The sequence below is a fragment of the Rousettus aegyptiacus genome, unplaced genomic scaffold, assembly GCF_014176215.1.
Source record: "Rousettus aegyptiacus isolate mRouAeg1 unplaced genomic scaffold, mRouAeg1.p scaffold_m13_p_2, whole genome shotgun sequence".
Taxonomy (NCBI): Eukaryota; Metazoa; Chordata; class Mammalia; order Chiroptera; family Pteropodidae; genus Rousettus; species Rousettus aegyptiacus.
This window is the reverse complement of record NW_023416295.1, coordinates 101,858,600-101,882,300: the sequence shown is the minus strand read 5'-3', so window position 1 is coordinate 101,882,300 and position 23,701 is coordinate 101,858,600. Positions and strand designations below refer to the sequence as shown.

General features: G+C 35.7%; 1 pseudogene; it reads right to left on the bottom strand.

The window, feature by feature from the left end:
* LOC107520903 overlaps positions 1-21,919 on the bottom strand; it is a 38,502-nt pseudogene extending 16,583 nt beyond the window's left edge.
* Between the last annotated feature and the right edge of the window lie 1,782 nt (positions 21,920-23,701).

Below are 23,701 nucleotides of genomic sequence, written 5' to 3'. Positions count from 1 at the left end.
CAGATATAGTTTGAAGCATTTCCCCAAAATTTTTGACCACAGTCTCTATTAGTCAAGGTTTTCTCAGTTTTTAAAAGGTAGCAATCCAGCTTCAACAGGCATAAGCAATAAAGGGAACTTACTGGCTCACAGAACTAAGAAGCCCAGGCATTATTGAATCCGTAGGCCTCAAATTATGTCACTAGTGTCTGTTCCTCTCCATCTCTTGGCTCAGGTTTCCTCTGGGTTGGCTTTGTTCTTGTGAAATTTTGATTTGCAGTGGTCCCTGGAAGCTCCAGGCTTACATTATACTTACAGTTACAAAATTTCATTTTGGAAAAATCTCCATGAGAGAACAGACCTTATCTTAAGTAAGCTGTTTTAGAATTTAGAGGTATTTAAATCAGAAGTAATTAAGTTACAATTATGAGATTTTAAAGTGTAATTTCTGAAGACCTTGTTTTTATAAAAGTCTTCTTGATGACAACCTATGGTTTTGGTGAGTCTGGCTTAAGACATCATGAAACTGCCTAATGGAAGCGAGCTCTCAGAAGTTAATGCATTTGAGAATTCTGCTTCCCAATTCCCTGACATTTCCGCACCTAAAATTAGTGCTTTATAATTTACAGCATTTATTATTGCTTCCAAAGTCAATAGGGACCACCTAGGATTAAAGATATAGGTTATCAACACATTAAAGGAGATACGTGATTTTATAAGCTACATATACTATAATATTTAAAATGGAATCTTAAAAAGAACAAAACTATTATTGTCTATAATCTTTGTCTATGAACCTATTTTAATTGAACTTTGTTAGAAAATTACAGAAGATATACTCATTTGAAAACTTTTATTAGTTGTCAACTTTATTTTATCACTAGACTCCAAATACATTGAGTGTGAAACACAGAATTCTTCATTAGTGTCACAAATTGGTTCTAAATCATCCACATCATATCACAACACTGGTGGGAATTGCTGAACAGTCAATATGAAAGAGACTTCTCTTTAATTGTTCAAGTAGTAATCATTTTCATTTTGAAATGCATAATGACTTTATTTTTACATATGGGATATTTTGGGGGATTTTGATTTTTCTCACCTAAGAAATTATTCCAGTAAGTTAGAAACTAAGTTTCCTGGAGATGCTCATTTCTCTCTCTATATTTACTATGTCCTTATGGTCAGCTAAGAAGAGAGCTATAATGAAAGCAAAATCATTTGAGATTTGTATAACTGGAATCTCAAACACTTTTGTCAATTCTGTCCATGACATTACTTGGCATTTCCCAATTACAATATCTTGAGAAATTTTAAAATTTTTCAGCAGTTTCTAAATCATAAAAATAAATCATACTATGCCTAACAATAAAATAACAACTAAATATTACCTATTTGATACTTGAAAACTAGTTATTCACATAATACACGTGTCCCTTCTTTGAACTATTTAATTAAACAGAGATGTCTGTATACTAATAGAGTTTTGAACAAAATTCTTTGTCTCGAAACATTTTTTTCTTGTATTTTTTTTCCTGGCTTTATTGAAATATAATAGACAATTAGTTGCTTGTATGTATGTTGTACAACTCAATAACTTTTTTTTTCAATTATAGTTGGCATACAATAATGTACCAGTTTCAGTCATACAGCTTAGTGATCAGAGATCCACATAACTCCCAAAGCAATCACCCAACTAAATCTAGTACCCCTCTTCTCCCTTACATATTTATAACATTATTAACCATCTTCCCCATGCTACACTCTACATCTCCATGTATATTCTGCAACTGTCCATTTGTACTTCTTAATCCCTTTGCCTTTTCTTGCTATCTCTCCCAGCCATATAATAGCCATATAATAGCCTTCAAAATATTCTCTACGTCTATGAGTTCGTTTCTGCTTTTGTTGTTGTTGTTGTTTATTTTGTTCTTTAGATTAGACATGTATGTGAAATCAAGCAATATTTGTCTTTATCTGATGCATTTCATTCAGCGTAATACCTTTTAGGTCTATTAAGGCAATATCTTTCTCCATCCCCTTTTATTTTAGTCTGTGTGTGTCTTTTAATCTGAAATGAGTAGGAAGCATATGTAGGGGTCTTGTTTTCTTATCCATTCAGCCACTCTATCTTTTGGTTGGAGCACTTAATTCTTTTCCATTTGAGGTAATCGTTGATAGGAATGTAGTTGTTACCATTTTTTATTTCTGTTTTTTTTTTTTATTCCTGTTTTTGATACATGCTTTTTCTTCTTAAATAAGTCCCTCCAACATTTTCTGTAATATTGGCTTGGTGGTGATAAATTCCTTTAGCTTATTTTTGTCTTGGAAGCTCTTTATCTGTTCTTCAACTCTAAATGATAGCTTCGTTGGATGAAATATTCTTGGTTGTAGATTCTGGGTTTTCCTCACATCAAATATTTTGTGCCAAGCTTTTCTGTCCTGCATAGGTTCTTTTGAGAAATCAGCTGCCAGTCTTATGGGTGTTCCCTTGTAGGTAACTAACTGCTCTTCTTTTGCTACTTTTTAAGATACTCTCTTTGCATTTAACCATTAGCATCTTAAGTTTGATATATCTTGGTGTGGACCTCTTTGGATTCATCTTTGTTTTGTGACTCTCTGAGCTTTCTGGGGTTCTATGTCTATTTCCTTCACCAGATAAGGGAAATTTTCCATCATTTCTTCAAATAGCTCTTCAACATCTTGCTTTCTTTCAAGTACCCCATGACATGGATATTTTTACATTTAATTGTGTCTCATAGGCTCCTTAAATTATTATTATAATATTGGCTGCTTTTTTCTTGCTGTTCTAATTGAATGCCCATGGCTTCCCCATCCTCTATGTCAGTGGTTCAATTCTCATTTTTATCCACTCTGTTTATTTCCTCTAATATACTCTTCATCTCAGATAATGTGTTCTTCATTTCTGACTGGTTCCTTTTTATAATTTCCACTTCCATTTTTATGTTTTTAATCTCTTTGTTGAAGTTCTCATTGAGTTCATCTATGCTCCCCCTAAGTTCATTGAGCATCTTTATAACCAGTGTTTTGAATTCTGCATGTTAGATTACTTGACTCCGTTATTCCCGGATCTCTGTTCTGTTCTCTCATATGGTTTCTGCTTCTTTGTCTTCCCATTTTGGCTGCCTTTCTGTGTCTGTTTCTATGTATTAAGCAAAGCTCCTAAATCTCTTGGTCTTATTAGCACAGCTTTGTGTATTAAGTATCCAGTGGCACAGCCCCTGAGAGGGGTTCAGCTGCAGGAAAAGTTTAGCCCCAGCCTGTGCCCCTCTGGAACTACATGTTAAGATTCAGCAAGCAATCCACAGATGCTGTGATTACAGCTGCCTCAAGAAACCACAGTAGAAACTGAGGCCAGCTGCTATCAATGTGAGTCTTGGTGCTGCTCAGCAAGGAGCATAGGACTCACAAGAATACAACTTGGATGAGGCTTGGGTGGGGCTTTGCATTGGGAGAGGCAGAGTTTCAGAATCCTCTGGGCTGAGCAACCCTTGTTATCCAGTTTGATGATGTTTCAACTATGGCAGAGCTGTGTCCACACACTGGGATGTGGGGAGGGCTCAACAGAGGAATAATGGATACCGTAGGCACTTCTGCCCTGGAGAGAACCTCGCCTCTGGCCTTCACTCTGACAACTCAGGGTCCCTCTCTAAGTCCTTAGTGTCCCTCATGCAGCCCACTGAGTGCTGGTGCTCAGAGTGTATAGGTCCTCACTGTGAAAGTCCACTCATGGACATGACCCCTTTAAGAGGTATCTGCAGCTGTAGGCTGCATGTGTGTAGCTTCTGTCCCACTCAGCCACTGGGGACAAGAAAGCCTCTTGTCTTCACCTCGTCCTACCTTCTACCATTGCAGGTTGATTGATTATTTCTCTTCCTAGTAGTAGTGCTTTTGTTCATCTAAATCCCAGGTGACTTTCCTTGGTGTTTGCTCTGTGTTTCTGTCACAGCTTTGATTTGGTCGCAAGAGGGATTAACAAAGCCTCCATCATCTATGCCAGTTTTTCCCTGTCTCTCATTATCTCCTTTTAAAGGATTCTTAGCTCTTCTATGTTTTTCATGACTGTATATCTGAGCGATGTGGGTGCGGGCTCATTTGCTGTCTCAAACCTTTGAATAAAATGCTTAAGCATTCTTCCTCATCAAAAGATCCTTTTAGGTAACATCAAACATTAATCGACTAGTACTCTATTCAGATGATCTCATTTAATCTTCATGATGACTTTATGAAAGAGGTAGCATTTTTTTAACCCCAATTTTTCAGAGGAGGTAACTGAGCCATGGGAGGTTAAGTGCCTAACATTACATAGTTTGTAAACGGCACAGTTGGCAACACAATCCAACTCCAGAATCAGTGATAGTATTTACTGTTAATATAATGATTGATTGTGTTTCACCTTTGAGCAGATTACTTGACAATCCTAAGGCACAACAAAATTGAGAACATTCAGATTCATCTCAAACGTAGGAGACCCTTATGTGAAGTGCAAGTGTGTGCTCACGCTCGCGCACACACACACGCGCGCACACACACACACACACACACACACACACAATAAGGATTGCCTGATGGTTTACCCCATTTTGGTTACTGCATGGCTTACGTTTTCTTGACTTGGATTAAAAAGATTTTAATGAGGCTCCCATAAATAAGAGACCAAGTAAATAAAAATCTCATATTTGTACTGTTACACTAATAAGCTTAATAATAATAATCCACAAACATCTGCAATCATAAAATAAAAACTTCATTACCATTTCAATGCAGTCACTACAAATCCTCAGGTTAGCCAGTATACCAGCTGTGTCCTGGTGCTTCACAACACAAAACAACAATTCATTCCAAATTACCACTCTTTGTAGTGACTCTTGCTCTCTGGCTCTCATCCCAAACACTCCTGCTGTTCAGGTCTATTGTTTCCCCTCACTAAAAAAGCCTTCATTTTCTGGGAAAGCTTGAAAGAGTGTCTCCATGAAAAACTAGGCTAATCTTCTAACAACTTCTGGTTTCCCACCATATGTCCTCCAACATTCTCAGCATACTTAGCCCTCCTTTTCATCTATCTAGTGGCATGTAATATATATATATTTCTAGAAGATGTATAGAGTACTTCACTCAAAGAATGAAATTGAAGGCGTTAACAAAGCTTATGCTATTCTGTGGCTTTGTAAAGCAAGCTAGTCCAAAACGAAGATGAGTTTTCGTCTTTATATAGGAGCTGTGGAGTTGAGAAAACTCTCTCTCCATTGTTTCTGCCATGGGCTTCTAAATTATCAGATTCCATATAAAATCACAGAAGGCTTCGTTCTGAGAGTTTATGGCTTCAGGAGGTTAAAAACCAGACTGATGGAAAATGAAGGATGGTCTTGGAGCCACATGGAACACATATACTACTTATAGAAATTTTATACTTTAACAGGCAGTTTATTTTTATGTCGCAAAATACTTATCTATTTATTCCCTTTCATCTGGAGATTAAACTTTTTTGCAACCCTGAATACAACTGAAAAGAAAGAATAAGAGGATGTTTGATCTCAGCTCTACTGATGATATATGTAGGATTTCAGGAAATATTGCTTTTCAGATTAACTATTCCAGTGCACAAACATTACCAAGAAATTTGTTTCTTTTGAGTATAGAAATCCAAGTATTTTAATTGTCGAAATAAGGGTCATTTAAATATTTCCTCTATTTATAATTTCTAATTAGATGCTAGAAACAATTAGAACTGTACTTTTTAAAAAATTATCTTCTGTTTTGTTGTCATAACCCAATACCTTGTACAGATGACCTTGCATTGTTTTCCTAGGGACCTGAGGATCTGTTTAAGGTCTCTTCGGATCTTTATCTGGGAGCCTTTTATGAAGCAGATGGATACACTACTGAAGCCATGAATTTGCTTCAGAGACTATCTTCTCCTTGGAATATGGCAGCTGACTGAAAATGTTAACCCTCATAGCATGCATTACGATGTTTTAACTCTTCGATAGTGTGCCTATTTTGACTCCATCAATAAAAGAGGACTGCTCTGCCTACTAACATAGACTGGAACCCTGCTGAGATGAAATGCATCAGCCATTCATAACACCACATATCTTTTTCCAAACAGCACTTAATACAGATAAAACATTGTTCTTTTGTGGCAAATTTGCAAAGGCAGAAAGTAAGAGGGTAGAAGAATCTGTCTGCAGGGTTCTATATTTATTGATAATAAATATGATAATGTTCTTATTTTCAGAAACTGAGCTCATTAATCTTCTCAATGGTCACTTTTAAATCTTGACAAGAAATGTGCCACCAAGCAATATAGGCATTGTGATATGAAAAGCTGATTCATTTTAAACATACACATTAAGGGTGAGCTAACCTATTACTTCTTACTTCTACGTAATCTCTTTCACAGATAGCAAATGGTACTTGATATATTTTTCAAGATAGAAAAATAGAGTGGCATCTGTTTATGGAGTGCAAGAGCAGATCCACACATTGAGAGTTGTTTTGACAATTGGTTTCTAAAAATAGTTTTAGGACAAATGTAGGCATTCTTTGGCATGGTTAGAGTCATCCCAAAATGCTTACTTGATCAACTCCTGGTATCTGAATGCCTATTTTTAGGAGAACCCAAGGAGTGAGTTGCAGTCAGTTTGGAGACATCTATGAAGCTCCTAGTAATTCTTAGATAATGGATTTCCGTTATAAATGCAAACTCTTAGAAATGAGATTCAACTTAAAGTACTGAAAACATTTATTCTGAAAGCACTACCCTGGACCTTGTTTCTAATATATTGTAATAGAACACACCATTGCAAATTTACTATACTCATATGGCTAGCTGGCTTGTACAGGATGGGTTCAAAATGCACTACTCTTGAAAGAGACTAAGAAAGTTTACTGACTCAGGTGGCTGTGTATGCATTAGTGTCAGCATGTGATAAAAGAGGTCAGTTTTTGGGAGACAAGATAACTTAGAACAGGAATTCACTCACACTGTTTTATGGCTTCAATGGCTTCAATCTGTTACAAGGTATGACATTACTATCTTGTGTAGACACAGGATAGACATAGTAGGTAGCTGGATAACTCTTTCTGGTTACTTAGAACACCGAATTAAAAGCTTCCAGCCCCTTAAAGAATACAGAACCTTCACTCACACTCTTCAACAGAATATATATATATATATACAACTCTTCAACACACACACACACACACACACACATATAAACAACAGGGGAATATTTAATTTATATATTTTATTTCACTACTCTTTATTGCACTTTACAGATGTTGCATATTTTACCAACTGAAGGCAAGATCGGCCACTAACAAAAATATGATTTCCTTTATGGCAATACTCACTTTATTGTGATGGTCTGGAACCAAACCTACAATATCTCTGAGGGTATGTCTATATATGTGTGTGTATGTGTGTACACATATATACATGGATATATACACACACACAGAATGTACAATATTTTTGTTTAGAAAAATATCTATATACTTGAAATACATTAAGTATTTGCATGGCAATCATCTAAAAATAGTACATAGTAAACCAACCTAATACAAATCTATATTAATTAGAAATATATGGTTTAATTCAGAGGATAGGATACTGTGAGACATAAAACTAAAGTAGAGAACAGAACACTTTTTGAAGAAAATCTTAATTTAAATAAACAAATAATGTTGATGTTTCGTACAAGATAGGATTAGATTCAAATTTCTTATCTTCATGGTAACCTCTAGCAAGTCTTTCTATAGTTTCATACTTGCTTCATTGTTTACTTTTTCCTCTTCACATGCTATCTTTATTTATATCCTTGATATTGGTGATAAAGACCCACTTGATGGAATATGGTTCTTTAGGTCGATTCCTTTTCCAAAGGCCAGTTAAGTTGCCCTGTCATTAAAATGCCTTTTGATTTCTAGAGATAATTATTCTATTTCAAAATCTTTCTTAACTTCTCAGAAACTCAAGGGTACACTAAATTAACAGAAATTGTAAAATGGAAAATGCATAGATATTAAACTTCTGCTAAAGACAATTTGGAAGTTAAGGGTTAAGATAGAACTGGAAATAAGGGTCAGAGGAAGGGGATGACAAAACTACTCTGATTAAATTCAGCCTATTGAAATATTTCAGCTAAATGAGAATGATCATTCACACCCTGAGGGAAAATTGCCATTCCATTCTGGATGAAATTCCTATTTTTGAGAACTGCAAATTTGCTAAAGTAGTAGATTTGTCCAAAATTAGCTTGTAAATGCTTGTTATAAGCAACATCTCTAAATCATGGTCAAATGGCATTTTGTATAGACATTCTATGACAAAATATCTTATATAGGTTAAAGTACAATTATGAAAATGTCTTCTATTTCTTCAGAGTTTTATTACCGTGTTTTATAAATTTAACATCATATACTGAGCTGATATGAGCCAAAAAATAATATAATTATGTGTCTGGCAAGAATATTCAGCCAGACATATCACTGTACTTCAGAATCAGGGAGGCTGTCCTTAAAAATATGTAAGATTTTTCACCCAGTGAAACATTGCTAATGCTGTGGTTGATGACCAGTCTCAGAACTCATCTCAGGAAATCAAATGAGAGCTACTTATTAAATGCCTTTGGTGTATAAAACCCTGTATGGTAATGATTAAATGATACAATATTTGTTTAACAACAAAGAAAAAAATATCGTAGTACAGTGGGTGACACATAGTAGGAAATCAATAAAAATGAGTTTCTTTCTAGACATTTAGTGGGACAAAGAGAAACAGCAAAAAGGTTAATGGTATTCCAGAGTAGGCCTTGTGGTCTCAGGTGTCAAGGATGAGGTTGCACTAATTTGTGCCTTCTCTTTCAGATTCATTGGTGAGTGAATCACGGTGCAGGTTTACAACATGGCTCGTTTGGCTTATAGGTATGGTGAAAGCAAACCTTGAGTTCTCTCATGGGAACTGAATCCTCGATCTTGTCCTCTCTAGGCGTATATTCCAATAGAGTTGAAGAACAATACAAATCAGTGATTTTAGAAATTGCCTTTAAATTTAACATTTTGACAGATAAATCAGTGTAGCCCTCTCCCTCCTAACAATTATACCTAAGTGACCCATTAAGCTTTTGTCTGTTGGAAAATTATTTGGGTTATCTTTATATTTATACAGTTCAAGATAAATCCAAACAGTTATAAACCATAGGAATTTTTAAGCCTACAAAGCACCTGATCTTTTAAGTAGTTCTAAGAGGCTCTAGGTCCCACTGAAATCAGAATCTAATATGAGTGAGAAATTCTCCTTCTTGCCTTAAAGAAGAGCTAAAAGCATTAAACCAGTTTCCCTGGATCTTGTTGGGATTGAGTCTATTGAGGGACATTTCTTTATAAACAATAATGGGATTAGTGCTCCAATAATGAAACTTTTTTTTTCTCCATAGGTATGATGCATTTAGATAGTGTAATGGCTCATGAAGAGGCAGAGTCTTTTTCCCTCCTCCTTGAACTGAATTTATCCTGCCTGACATGTTTTGGCAACAGAATGTGGTAAAAGTGATGCTGTGTGATACTTCTTTCAGTCCTGTGAGAAGCCCAAGCAATATGGAGAGGTCACATGGAGGAGAACCCAGGTGTTCCAGTCAACAGCCCTCACTGAGCTTCTAGCAACATGTGAGTGGACCATTTTGGATTCTACCCAGGCTCACCTCAGGAGGAGTGCAGCCCAAGCTGAAACATATGGAGCAGAACTGCCTAGCTGAGTCAGTTAACTCCCAGGATCTTCAGGGATAAAATAAGGTTGTGGTTGCTCTAAACCACTAAGTTTTGGGATGGTTTGTTATGCAACCAAAATCCATACAGACATTAATACTCTTTCCAAGTTTCCTTTGAGTTCAATGCACTTATTTGAAAGATGTCTAACTGGGGAATATCTATGTTTTTAAAAGTTTTTTTCTTAAATGTAATTGTTTTAAGTGAATAAGAATCAGAGTTGGGACCATGGTAGCAAAAACATGGTAGCCAAACCAATAAATCACTGGAAAAGAAGTTAAACCAAATGTTGTGAAGACAATGATTAGTGCTGGGGAAGGGGTGTCTTTGTTGGGGAGGGCTGAATTAGTATCATCTGGTCACCGTAACATGCTAGTACCCCCTAGGGGAAGCTCTTGGACTTCAATATTCTGCCCAGATTTTTTGAGTTGCATTAGTGAACGTTCATTCTTTTATTATTTTCATATTGAATTAGAAGCTCTTTTACATAAATATAATTTTCTTCAGCATCTGTTGATTTTCTGGACCATGAAATTTAGCAGGAAATTAAAAGCACGAAGAATTGTCTAACATAATGCTTACTTATGCAAGTTTGAAATAAAACTTTATCTAATTCTGTCACAAAATCTATTTTTTAGAAGCGTTTGGCCTGAAAAGCTCATATTATTCACATTCATATTTGTGAATGCCATCTCACTCTTTTCTAGAGATGATTTTGTTGCTCATGAGTTCGATGGGCCAGTAGAAAACATGTTTGCCAATAGCCTGGATCAGATGCCAGATGCTTTTGGGCTTCTTTGATTGCCACATCCCTTCTGGAGAGTACAGGTTGCCAAAGAAGTAGCAGGAGTCAGAACTGAGTCAAGGTCAGGAGACAATAGACATAGCATTAGCACTAATGGAAATTAGCAAATGTGGGATGTAGCATTAGGTATAAGGCCAAGAATTTGACCAGAACTCTTCAGGCTGATGTAGAATTTTAGGGCCCTCAGTTCTCTCATTTATTCTATGTTAAAGCAGTTAAACTCTGAGAAAAGAAACTGGCTAGAAAGTGGGTAGGTTATTTTTGTGCCCACTTATAAGTAAAAGTCCAGATTCAATTAGGTCATTGAGCTAATAATGGTGCTAAAGTACTAGGTGAATAAACAATAGGTAATAAAAGGAGGTGTGAAAGTGTCAAGCCCAAGGAAGCAAGGGAGAGCAAGAATGCAACTGATAATGAAGGGATGGCAATAGAGAATTCAGGTTTGGAAAGCAGAACTTGGAAAGATTCCTGGATGCAAATTGATACAAATTGTGGGAAATATTAAAATGTTATATGCCATTAAACATGTAGAAAAGGGGGGGAGCAATAATAACACCAAAAAGATCACTGGATTAAGGATTATGAGGCCTGCAATGTGTACCTGATTTAGAAGCTAACCAGAGAGCGGCCTTTAGTAAGTCATTTCACACCAAGAAATAAATAGCAAAATGACAGGATTGGTACAATCAAGGGGATGTACAGTACTAGCAATTGACTTTGAGTGTCTAGTGAATCTGTACTGTGTTCAATAGGGATGAGCTTCCAGGTGACTGGTCATAGATTACGTATTCAAATTCATCGTCACTGGAATTTTACTATATCTAAGATCCCATTTAGCTGTGACTCTATATGCTTCTTTTATTTCAGTCGTGAGCTTATGAGTCAGAGTTTATTTTTGTGGTTGGCTTGGTTGTCAACCTATTAGAAAACCAGCTATCTATGGTTACTGATGTTAGAAATGTGGGAGTAACTCTTGTTCTTACTCTGGACCCAGATTATTAAATGTGAGGAAGGACCTGGGCAAAGGGTTATTTTTTTCTTTTTTCTTTTTTAACTATCCTTTATGAACTAAAATAAGAGAGGGTTGCCATGAGTGTGGGCCAGTGGTGGGGGTCTATGAAGATTGGGCAAGGGAGTTCAGAGAGGGTGGACATATACTCTGTCTTTTTGATATTCAGCTTTAGAGACTTGTTGAGGGTGAAGGAGTGTTAAAAATTAACACAGATGTCTGCAGGACAGAGTCTGGTGTGTCAGAGTTCTTTAGTAGTTTCCTAAAAGGGAGCAATAGTTTCCAACACAAGAGGCAATTGTCTAATATGGACTAAGAAATATATCATCCTACATAGGTCATAGCATAAGTCTTGACAGTTATTTGTCCCCTGAGAGACCAAAAATATTTTGCTTTTCCCTCCTAAATGCTGCATAAGAGCATTCTGGGATGCATATCATAATGAAGTAGTAGGGTCCCAGGTTTCTCTTTTCATCCATGAAGATGAAAGAAAAATAGGCCCTGGACACAGATTAAACTTTGCTTTTATAGTTAAAAAATATAACACCTGTTTTTATCAATATATATATATTTCTGGCTAAATTACTAAGAATCATCCTAATTGATACCACCATTACTGCAACTCCAGTTAAAGATGCCTATGCCGAGGCACTATGCTGAGCACCAACATAATTTAATTCATTGTATATCCCCAAGAATGCTATGAAGTTTGTATTTTAGTTCCTCTTTAATATATGAGGATTCTTTAGGCTGGTGAGTAAATGCAAAATATTTAAGACAACCTGTCCCATAAGGTCAGTGATGGATCTGAAGTGGTACGAATATATTCTAGTGTTAACAGATTGAAAATTAGCTCTCATCTTCCCTCTACTCTTTTCCTGGTGAAGATCAATTCTTTATTCAAGTCTCAGTTTAAACATTACTTCCTTAAAGTGGTGTCTGTCCCCTAAGGGCCTGAGCTAGTGCTGCCTCTGCTATGCCCCAATAACACTGTCACTAAAGCTCATCACACCTGTAATAGCTTACTCATAGTCTGTTATCCTCATCAGAGGTATGTTCTCCTAATCAAGTTCCTCAACTCCCTCTTCTTGCAAATGTGATGAACAGATGTGTTCTTTTGTATGGGACATCTATAAATTATCATCAAGACCAGTTAAATATTATATTTTTATTATGATTATAATTATATACATGTATATAATTATATATAAAATTATATTAGTACCAAGTAATGGTGTTTTACTTGTCATGGGTAAATGACAGTAGAAGAGGGGTGAACCCAAAATGTAAATCATGCATTTGCGCCAAGGGAAGATCAAACAGTGTCACATTTATGGGCACTCATATAGAGAACACATGCATGACATAGCACACTTTGTTATGGAACTGGATCATGTCTGAATCACTTGGTTTAAACGAAGTGTTTTTCAGAATGCTCTTTTAATGATGCTAATTTAAATTTTGCTGGTGTTGAAGTTCTGCTTGCATTTATTTTATAATTTTGATGTTTTTATAACTGCAGAAGCTCAATGCATAATGTAGTCGTATCTAGCTTATAGTTATGTAATTTTATGTAACATTGTAATACAATTACTTTAAGTCAATACTAGGGGTCTGGAAGAATTTTTTTCCCCATATAAAGGAGACCTTTACATTGCTCAAATATAAGAAATGCTGTAATTCCATGAAGGCGGTATCTGCATTTCTCTCATTCACAGCTGTATCTCCATCTCTAGTAATCTGTTCACTACTCAGCACATAATATGTTCTCAATAAACATTTAGTGAATAAATGGCAGCTAACTCTTTCATCCTATTGATGAACTCTTTCCTTTCCTAATATGTTCTGGGAGAGTTCAATTTTTGGGGCTTCACAATTAATGAGCATTGACTTATCTGACTTCTTTTCTCTTCCTGCTAACTTAATGCCATGCCCTGTATTTCATCTGTTTTTTTATAGCACCTGAGGTAATCCCCACACTGCTGTCAATCTTTCTGGGCCAGTCTTGCAGAACTCCTAACAAACAAGATACACATTACTTTATAAAATGAATAATTTCCAGTTTCCTTTTCATACCAAAAATTTTTAGAGCAGTTTGTAATATGATCCAACTTTTCAAAAAATTCCAAACACTCTCAAGGAGTACACCTTTGCATGAACATACTTAGAATATTGAATCTGATGAAAACAGAATGTAATAACACAGGATATTTCTTTGACACCAAGTCCTAGATATCTCGAAGTCATAGATAAAACAAAATTGTTTTGATGTCTTTTAAATGCAGTAATATTGAGATACATCTGAAAAATATTTTACCAGAAAACAAAATGTTAGGAGACAAAATAATAAAAAAAATTTTTCTCCTCCATTAAATTGTTAAATTAACCTGCATTTAAATATCTTGTGTCTCTTTAGAGATAAAAGAATGTAGAGACAAATTGAATGGACTTGGATTAAATATCAGCATTCCACTTATTTCTTGGTACTTACTTTCTTTGGGTCTCTTATTTAACTCTCACAATGTTGTTATGAAATAATATACATTTGAAAGATTTTTTTTTGAATGGAAAATATCATATTTATTATACATGTTTTAAAAAGAATTGGTTGAAGTCACTTGATTAGCTAGCTGGTAACCAGACCTGCTTCTAACTAGTTCCTTTAAAAGTAACCATTTGAATTATCTTTCTACCACCTTCAAATGGATTTCATAATTCTAGTAAGCCTGAGTAACTGTCACAGAGGAGGCCAGAAGATAAAGTGTATTATGCTGCCCATTTCACTGGGCTTTATCGGTTAGAGTATTGCGTATATAGATTGTGTACTTGCTCATCTGGTATCCATTAACATTGTTTTGAAATTAATATCACTGTATAATATTATCTATGTTATGAATATATTAAAAATATAGATTATAGGATCAATGAAATATTGCAACAGGACATAATAACACATATAAAGATTTTTTTTCCCTTAAAATGTGCTATTTCTTGTACTCTAAGAATTAGGTTTGTGACAGATGGGAAATAATATAGATCATCTGGTGGTAGGAGGCTGCCATTATAACAAACACCTGTTTAGGATATTATCCTCCCCCTCCTCTTTTTAGTAGTAGAGAAATCAATTCAAAGGAAGTATTTCAAAAGAAAAAAAAATAACAAATAGCAACTACAAAAGAAATTCAGGAACAATGGAATTCACTATTGTATTTTTATGTGGTTCTTTTTGTACAACCTAAATCACAGCTATGGGGTGGTAAGACTAGTAGGGTCTTCTGACAAAAGAAAGTTAAAAGAATTGTGTTCTGGATAACTCTGCTATTTACTACCTGATATCTTAGGCAATCTCTTAATTTTTCTATACCTCAATGTTTGTAACTGCTTTCAGGGTTTACTGAGAAAATTTAGGTGACCTTTATAAGGCAGTGTACAGAACCATCAAAGTTAAATAATTTTATTGAAGCAAGATTCCCTAGAATGTATCCCATGCTGGTAACGTGTATTACAAAAATCAAAGAGAACATAGGATTAAGCATTTCTCAAATTTATTTGCTCTGGGGATTTTTTCATTTATTAAAATTCACAATTATAGTGTCCACCTTACCCAAATCACTTGAGAATGCTTGTCTAGATCCTTTCAACATCTCCCAAGGCAAAATGATGAATGGAGAAGTTGGGGCAGGCAAGTCTCATCAATTCCCTTCTGATGTGTGCCATAATTATGAACATCTACTCCAAAACAGGGCATTTTCAGAATTTTGTGTAAGAAGGAATTACCTGGGGAGTTTATTTAAATACTCAGATGCCCAAGTTCCATCCAGAAAGAGTCTGAGTAGATCCGAGATGAGGGTTCAGGGATCTGCATTTTACAGAGCACTCCAGGTGATTCTGATGCACAAGTTTGTGGGACTAAATATAGGGAAACCTGAGTCTGTAGTTCTCAGCTCTGGTTGCACAGTAGAGTCATTCAGGGAGCTTTTAAAATCTACTGATACTCAAGCATCAGTAGATTCTGATATAGTTCGCCCAATGTAATGTCTGAGTATTATCTAGTAAGGGCTGAGAACCACTGATTCAGGTGCCCCTATCCTGTGAGATGATCAGATTCACGTGGGCAAGCTTGATTAAACTACAAATTGGTAGGCTCTGTTTCTGGAGAGTCTGACTCAGAAGGTATAGGATGAGGTGCAAGAATCCATGCTTTTAGTAGGCAACTGAGCTGATTCTCATCATTAGTAAGTTTGGGATAAAAAGTATTAGATATTAGGAATAAGGTTAGCTGATGATCTACTATCATATTATAAAATGAAATAGAAGTCCCTGGGGTGGCCAGACCTGGGTTAAAGAAGGTGTGATTAGGAAGAAGGGAAGACCAGAACACTGACAGGTAAGACAATCTTGCAAACAGTTGACATGGAGAAAGTGTTTCAGTGGTTGGATGGTTTTGAGCCATAAAAGAAAGACAAAATAAGAATTAGGAAGAAGTCCTACACAGATTTTTCTATTTTGGCACTTTTGCATAGCCTTGGGGCCTCAATAATACTAATGAGAAGAGTTTTGAATTTTGCTGGAGTATCAGAATTTATGATCAGTTTTAAAAAGTATACAATTTTTAAATTTTGAAAAAAATTAAAATAATAACATTTAAAAATATTGAAGTATTGCGTGTAGTACCTGCTCCCTGAGAATCCATAGTTTCTTCAAGTTTTAAACGGTTGACATTTATGAATGTGGATTTAATGTAGAACTCTGCAGCTCTCTTTATGACCTTTTGAGGTAGTAAGAATTAAACTTTATTTTGTATATATACACACCTCATTGATTCTTTAACCATTTGCCAAATTTTACTATGGTTTTGCATTTTTAGATTTTTAAAACTTATGTTATCATAAATTAGGTCCAATAATCAGAATGTAATCTGTCTCTGGGTGGTTCTAAAACCTTATTGAAATGGCCATAGATGTTCCCCATCTTGGTATATTTAGAGACAAATATCTAATTTTTAGAAACATTTAACAAGAATAATGCTAAACATATTCGTTTAAGATACTTTAAGTATTGAGCATTCTCAGACAAATTAATAGAGTTATATTTATCTGATATGAGATTGTTTATGATAAATTCTCAGAGTTTGCAGAGTAACAAAATGGGTACCAACACATAAATGCTTAAATCAGTGATTCAATTGTGAAAATGTGTCAAATGTCCTTTTAGCTTTGAATGAATCCACTGATTTGGCCATTCGAAGCTACGGTGAGAGAGCAGCTCTAATTTAAGCAGCCCTTCCCTGGCTTCTCCTCCCTATGACTCTTCACCCTCAAGCTGCCAATTTCCCTCTTTCCAGCCCTTTTATCCCTCACCTTCCTTTGGCTCCTACATTTATTCTAGCAGTTAGTGGCCATAAATGATAAACAGTAGTGGCAAAGAAAATGTTGTGCAAATTCTATCAGGAATGCACCAAATAAACAGAGCTGATACTGAGTAAATATAGGCTGTTTTAATAAATGCTATGTGTTTAACGTCAAGTATTTTCTGAGAATCCAGGGAGAAGGGACCACTGACTTGAACGTTTTCAGCAATAGAGGGATTCAAGCACAAAAACTGTCCTTGTTTCTAACCATGCTTTAGTCTTAGGAACTAAGATGCTTCCTCTTGGCCATTCTCTAGTCCTCATCCCTTCCCCCACTTCTAATTCTGTCACTTCCAACTCTATCACAAAAGGGTGTTATCCAATCCCTCCAGAAAGATTTGGAGCAAAATGGGTGAATACATGACTCTCTGAAAGCACAGGATCATTAGGAAAGAACTATCTCACAGATGGCCTCTGCAGGAGTCCTGAGTGCTATTTTCATGTTACTTAGACCTAGTTCTACTTATATCAGTTATATGGTCTGTGTAGTGTTTGGAAAACATTAGTGGAACCTGCCAGACCCACCATTATTAGAAATGTGAAGGACCGGAAAAATTAGGCTTTTTTAAAAACTGTTTTTGGGTCTCTAAGGATTCTCCAAGTGAATATTTTCCAATTTGGGGGGTGGAGGAAAGAAAAAATGTAAAAAAAGTTTCCTACCATAGTTTTACCCAGTCTTTGTGTCATTAATTATAATGCAGACCATGTAGCAGTAACTCTCCCTTCCTCCTCCTCCCTCCTGCCCCCAAAACTTCCAGGGCAATGCCCTCAGTGTGTATGCACTTTATTTTTAAGGATGGCAATATTAGCTTAGGTCTGTGGTTTCAGGGCAAAAGCTGTTTTTAGAAAATACTAGATTCAGCTTTTATGTTGGTTGACAGGAAATATGATCAGAGATTTTGTTACTTCTGACAAAACAGCTGGCTACAGCTGTAGACTAATTTATATAGACAAATGCAGTTGAGAAAATGCCAAGTGTAATAGGTTGAGCCTTGTTAAAAAATAAGACACTGTAGGAAAAATTCTCTGTTCCTCTGTTCACAGGGAGACTTTATTCAAGTCACTCTTAGGGAACACACTGGTTTTCTCTCTTGTTATTGATCTTCCACTGCTATCCATAAATATCAAATATGGCCCACAAATTCCTTTTTGGTCTTTTACTCTACTTTTTACTTTTTCTCTCTTCACTTATTCTTATGCTACATAAATTATTCAAAGGCATAACACCTTGAGACTGAGAGGAGTCTCAGAGATTCTCTACTCCAATATTTGCACTTTACGGAGGAGAAAATCAGCTCCAAGGATGTCAGTGACTTGCCCAATGTCACACACTTAGACTGTGAAAGGACCAGAAATTGACTCTCTGGAAAAAAAAAAAAAAAACCTTTGTCTGAAGTATAAAAACCTTCTTTATATTGAGACATGGTCACAGTCTAATTCTGCATTGTCTGGAACTGTGCTCACTGGTCTCTGTCTGCCAGGTAGCAGACACCAGAGAGAGCATGTAGAATAAGTGCTACAGGAGGGAGGATAGTAAGAAACAATTGCTGTTTACCCAGCCATAACAAGGGCTACCATTTTTAATCAGCCTTAGAGAGAGAATGAAGGTATCTTCAAGTAGGAGTAACTTATGGAACTCTGATGGCATCGCCAGTTAAGAGAGAATTCCAGAATTGAGTCTCCCTCATTTCTCTCCCCTTCCTACAAATTCTAAACATGGATTCTATGTGTGGGATGTGTTAGTTAATTCATATTGCTCTAATGTGGATATGGAGCTGATAGAAAGGTAGGAAGTGTAGGCCAATGGAGCAATGGTATTAAGAGAAATTTAGATCACACAAATAGAATGCATAGCTCTCTCCAGGAAATTTCTACTAGAATGTAAGTTCCTTGGGCATAGGGACTTTGTTCACTGCCATATCCCCAAATATCTATTGAGTGAATCAATGAAAGAAATGGCCCAGGTGTGAGGATGTCCATATATACATACCTGAATAAACCCAAAACGCACTCAGAAGGCATACTCCTCTCCCACCACACCTATTCTTCTCTATCCCTCAGTTACTCAGGTAATAGTATTACAAGATGACAGTGATGATTAAAAGCACACATTCCTTGGTCATCGAGATGCCTTCAGTTTCTCTGCAGTCATGCTTCTCTACTTAAATTTTAGTTAAAAAAGTATCATTCCTCTATGGTGAAATTGCAATGACAGCTGATGAGGCCCTACCTTTCGTCAGCATGGTGCTATTGTCTACTGACTGCTCAAACCACTGATTAACTGATTTTCTTCCCTTTGAATCATCGTTCCATTGCTTTGAAAGGAATCTTATTTTCACTTCTATGTCCAAAAACAACAACAAAAAATGGAGAGGTGAGTGGATTTCTATATCAGTTTTGATTAAAAAACTAATTAATGCTTTGGGAAAATATGCCATGAGTATGAAGGACAGATAGCTCATGGAGCAATTTTGAAGTAGCCACCACAAAACACATGTGCTTCAGCTGACATTTAACAAAGTTCTAGTAAAATAAAAAAGAAACTTTAATTTCGATATTATCCTATCAGTATTTGAGTTGTTAATTATATTATCATGTCAATATATTTTCAAAATAAAAAGATATTAATGAGATATTTTGCATTCCTTTTTCATAGTAAATTTTTAAAATCTAGTGTACATTTTACATGTATGGCACATCTTACTTTTGGAAAGACACACTTCAAGTGTTCAATATCACATATAGTGTATGGCTATAATTATTGGACAGTGTAGTACTGGATTGTCTAGAGTCAGTATGGCCGATGTAAAATATATAGTCCTTTAGCATTTATACAGAGTTATTACCTCTGTTATTCCACTTGAATTGCATAGCAACACTAAGAGTGGTTTTATAAGTGAAGAAGTCAAATTTAGATATGGTAGGTGAATTACTCAAATATCTCCTGATGGTGATATTTTTCTTCAGTCATACTGCCTTCCAGTAACCCATGTTCAAGAAAACAGCCATATCACCTTAGAAACTCTTTGGCACAATAGAGGCTCTAGAAACAAGTGACATTGGTATTACAGGTAAAAATCACTTTTACATCTGGCCAATTGTTAGAAACTGTAACAAAGGGTAAATATAATGGCCAGTAATTCACTACAGTAAATAGTCTCAAGAAAGGTGGAATGTGGGTCCTGTAAAAAAAGAAAATCATATGCTAATGTTTGGGAAATATAAACCTGTAGACAAGAGAAAGCAGTGAACATTATTCATAGAATAATTTCACTTATTAATAGAATATGTTGGCTACACAGTAAGAGGCATTGTGTTGAATACACAAAATTATCCAAAACTTACTGATGCTGATCAGTAAATAAATGATTATACATAAATTCAGTAAATTTTATTACAAAACTATAAACTAAATTCTATGAGAGCACAGAAAAGAAAGTCCTTGTCTTTGCTTCAAAAAGGGGAGGTGATATTTGAATTGAATCTTAAAGAAGATGTGTGTTACTAAGCAGATGATGTGGGAGAAGATTGTTTCAGGCAGGGAGAACAGTAAGTAATAATGAGGCAAACAATTATTTAGTGCTTACATATTCCAGGCACTGCTCTAAGCCCTTTACAAATCTAATCTAATTTTATTCTTGAAGCAGCCCTATTAAATATTTAATTCTAAATACAGTAGGAAGCAACTGGACAATTCTGAGTATGATCTCATTTACATTTTAAAGAAAGATCAATGTGCTATGTAGAGACTAAACTGAAAGTGGGCAAGAACAAAGTCCAAGAGGCACATTAGTGTGCAGTTTTAATGGTCTAGTTGAGAGAGAGGATAAGGTTTGGATAGAGAGCTTCTAGAAGAATGTATAGATTTGCTTTTTTTTTTTGAGCAGAAGAATATGAGTTCAACAGAGCTACACTGGATAGCTTAATACAAGGGGGCAGGAAAAGTGGTGGATAAAATTCAATATTGGATGACCAAGGTAAATTAATAAATTAGGGGAAGAATCATTTAAACTCTTCTTGAAAAAGTTTGAGCTTCAACCTATGTCCTAGAAAAGGAGTCAAAAGAGAATCCACTGTTCTTTAATGTTCCCTAAAGCCCAAATGAAGAAAATAATTTGAAACAAAACCCAAAACACTTATATTGTATTTTAAATGGTCACGATCTGCTAGAAATAGAGCATGCAGTTTGGGTTTCTGAAACATTACATTTCCCAGTCATTCATTAGCCTATAGCCATCTTGTTTCTGTCACTATCATTTTACTGAGATAGCTTCTGCAAAGTCATGTACCGGTCTGGATGCTTCCTGTTGAAAGTATCAGCATATTTGATTTAAGTTGGCTCATGAAATTAAAATGTTCAGAGGTAGACTAGCATTAAGAAAGGCTAGACCTAGTGGACTATCAAGGTGACCAATGACCTGGATTTCTATTTTGAGATGGCCACCAGCAGCTCCCCTGGCCATTTGCTTTTCTATTCACCTCTGCAGCCTCCTTGTTCCGGAATTTCCAATAAAATCCTGAGATTCACCTAGGTGATTTTTATGGACCCATCTCTGCGGCAATCAGATACTGTCCTCTGGAACTAGAGCTGGGGCCAGTTCCACACAATTCATATGGCTGAGAAATGATGAAGCAGCAGATTGATTTCTCTGAGGAAATTTGGAGTTCTCTTTCCAGAACGCAGAATAAAAACTGGGCAACAAATAGCAAGTATCCACTAATGCCCAAATTTAAATGATGTCTTTTCATTATCATCTTACTTTGCCTCTGTGCAGTATGTGGCCCCAAATCCTCTGTTTTGAAAGAATCTCATTCCTTGATTTAATTATACCACTTATGCCCATTCCTTGTTACCTCTATGAGTATTGTGCTCACTCTTCTTTGGATGGTCATCTTCCTCCATCTGCCTCTTAAATGCAGGCATCGCTCCAAGCTCTGTTCTTTTATTTTCTTACCCTGTTCCCAAGTGGGTAGAACTTACCTAAGACTATCATTGGTATAAAGATTTTTGATCTGGGTTCTGTAAATTCTTAAAGGATCTAAGTAAGATTTCGGGAGGTTAATGAACCTCTCAGAAATTGTATGCACATACTGTGGATATATGTATACAGGGAAAAATCTATAGTTTTTGTTAGTTTTCAAAATGGTTCATAAGCAAAAGTTAAAAACAACTTTTAGTTAGTTATCTTACCTCAAACTACAGTTTCCCTTCAAACCTCTCTCTATGGCTCTTACTCTGCCTTTTCTACTCTATCTCCTTCTGGGTGTCCAACAGGCAGCATAGGTCAGATCAACACATATTTTACTTAAATTTTTTTTTTCAGGTATGAGCCAGTTACCATTTTATTCAAGGCTAAAAAGTGGTCCTTGTTCTATAGTAGTTTACAGTTTAATAAATCATATTGATTTACTTTAAACCCAGTATTTACTTCCCGAGATCTCTTTTCTTATATTCACTATTTTATTTAAGGACCATAACTGACCTTTCTGCCCAAGATGGAAACCCAGGAGCCATCCTAGCATACTGACCCTAGTTGGGCAGGGTGATATTAATCCTTTCAGATTACTTTGTAGATGGAATATTTCTATTTTACATTAAAATGTAATTTCATATTTGAAAAATATTCCTATTGTTTGGTAGTACAAACTATATAAATAATGTTTGACAAAATATTTCCTGGGATATACTAAAAGTAGTGATCTTTAAATGTGCTGGGTGGAGCATGTTCCTTTAGAGGGATACATGAGAATTTTGTTGGAGGAGCAATGTGAGGTTTTATGTCTGTTAAAAAAGAATCATGTATTTAAAATTGAGGAAGACCCTCCTAGAATACACCCTGCTCCTAAAGAGCATATGTAATCTGCCACTAAAACGTGTTTCTACCTTCCAGATCTATTTCAAGTTCCTCTTTAATGCTTGCATTTCCATCGCTGCTGCTTGAGTCCCGGGTCCCCCTGCAGCATTGTTTCCCTGGTCAACTGCATGATTGGCAAATGGCCCCCTATCCTCTTTTGGCATCTAATCTCACTCTTTCCCTTTTTTTCTCTCCCTTCCACACAGAAACTGAAAAGTTCATTTGAAACCAGAAATCTAGTTCTTCTTTTGAGCTAGTCACACCAGCATAAAATCATTTAATAGTTTTCCGTTTTCAACAGGAAATTATTTACATTCTAAGGCACTGGATTGCTTTATAAACCTTTTATAATTTGGCCTCTTCTTACTTTCCAGCTTCATGTACTCTTTCCTTCCCTACTTCAAATATATTCCTGAACCTTTGAGATGCTCTCTTCAAAGGCAGCCATGGCCACTATAACTTGTTTCAATTGTCTTGTCGTCTACCCATGATAGCATTTCTTAATTTTTCACATTATTAGTATGAAAAATGAATAACTCTCACAACATAGCCCTTACCAGTGGTGATCTGGCAACAACACACTGCTAAATATATAGAGAGAATATTATCATTTATTTTATTCAAAGAGGTCCTCCCTGGGCAGGGAGGGTGTTTCTTTACTGTTTCCGATCTGCATAATGAGTATAGGAAAAGTATTTTTTTTACATGTTTAGAAACAAATTTCTGCATCCTAATAGTTAAAATTATACAGAAGATCACTTAACTGACTTTGAACATTTTTTTCTTATTATTAATCTTAAACTCTGAAGGATTTACTCATATCCCTTGATCTGACACTTTAAGAGTTGGGA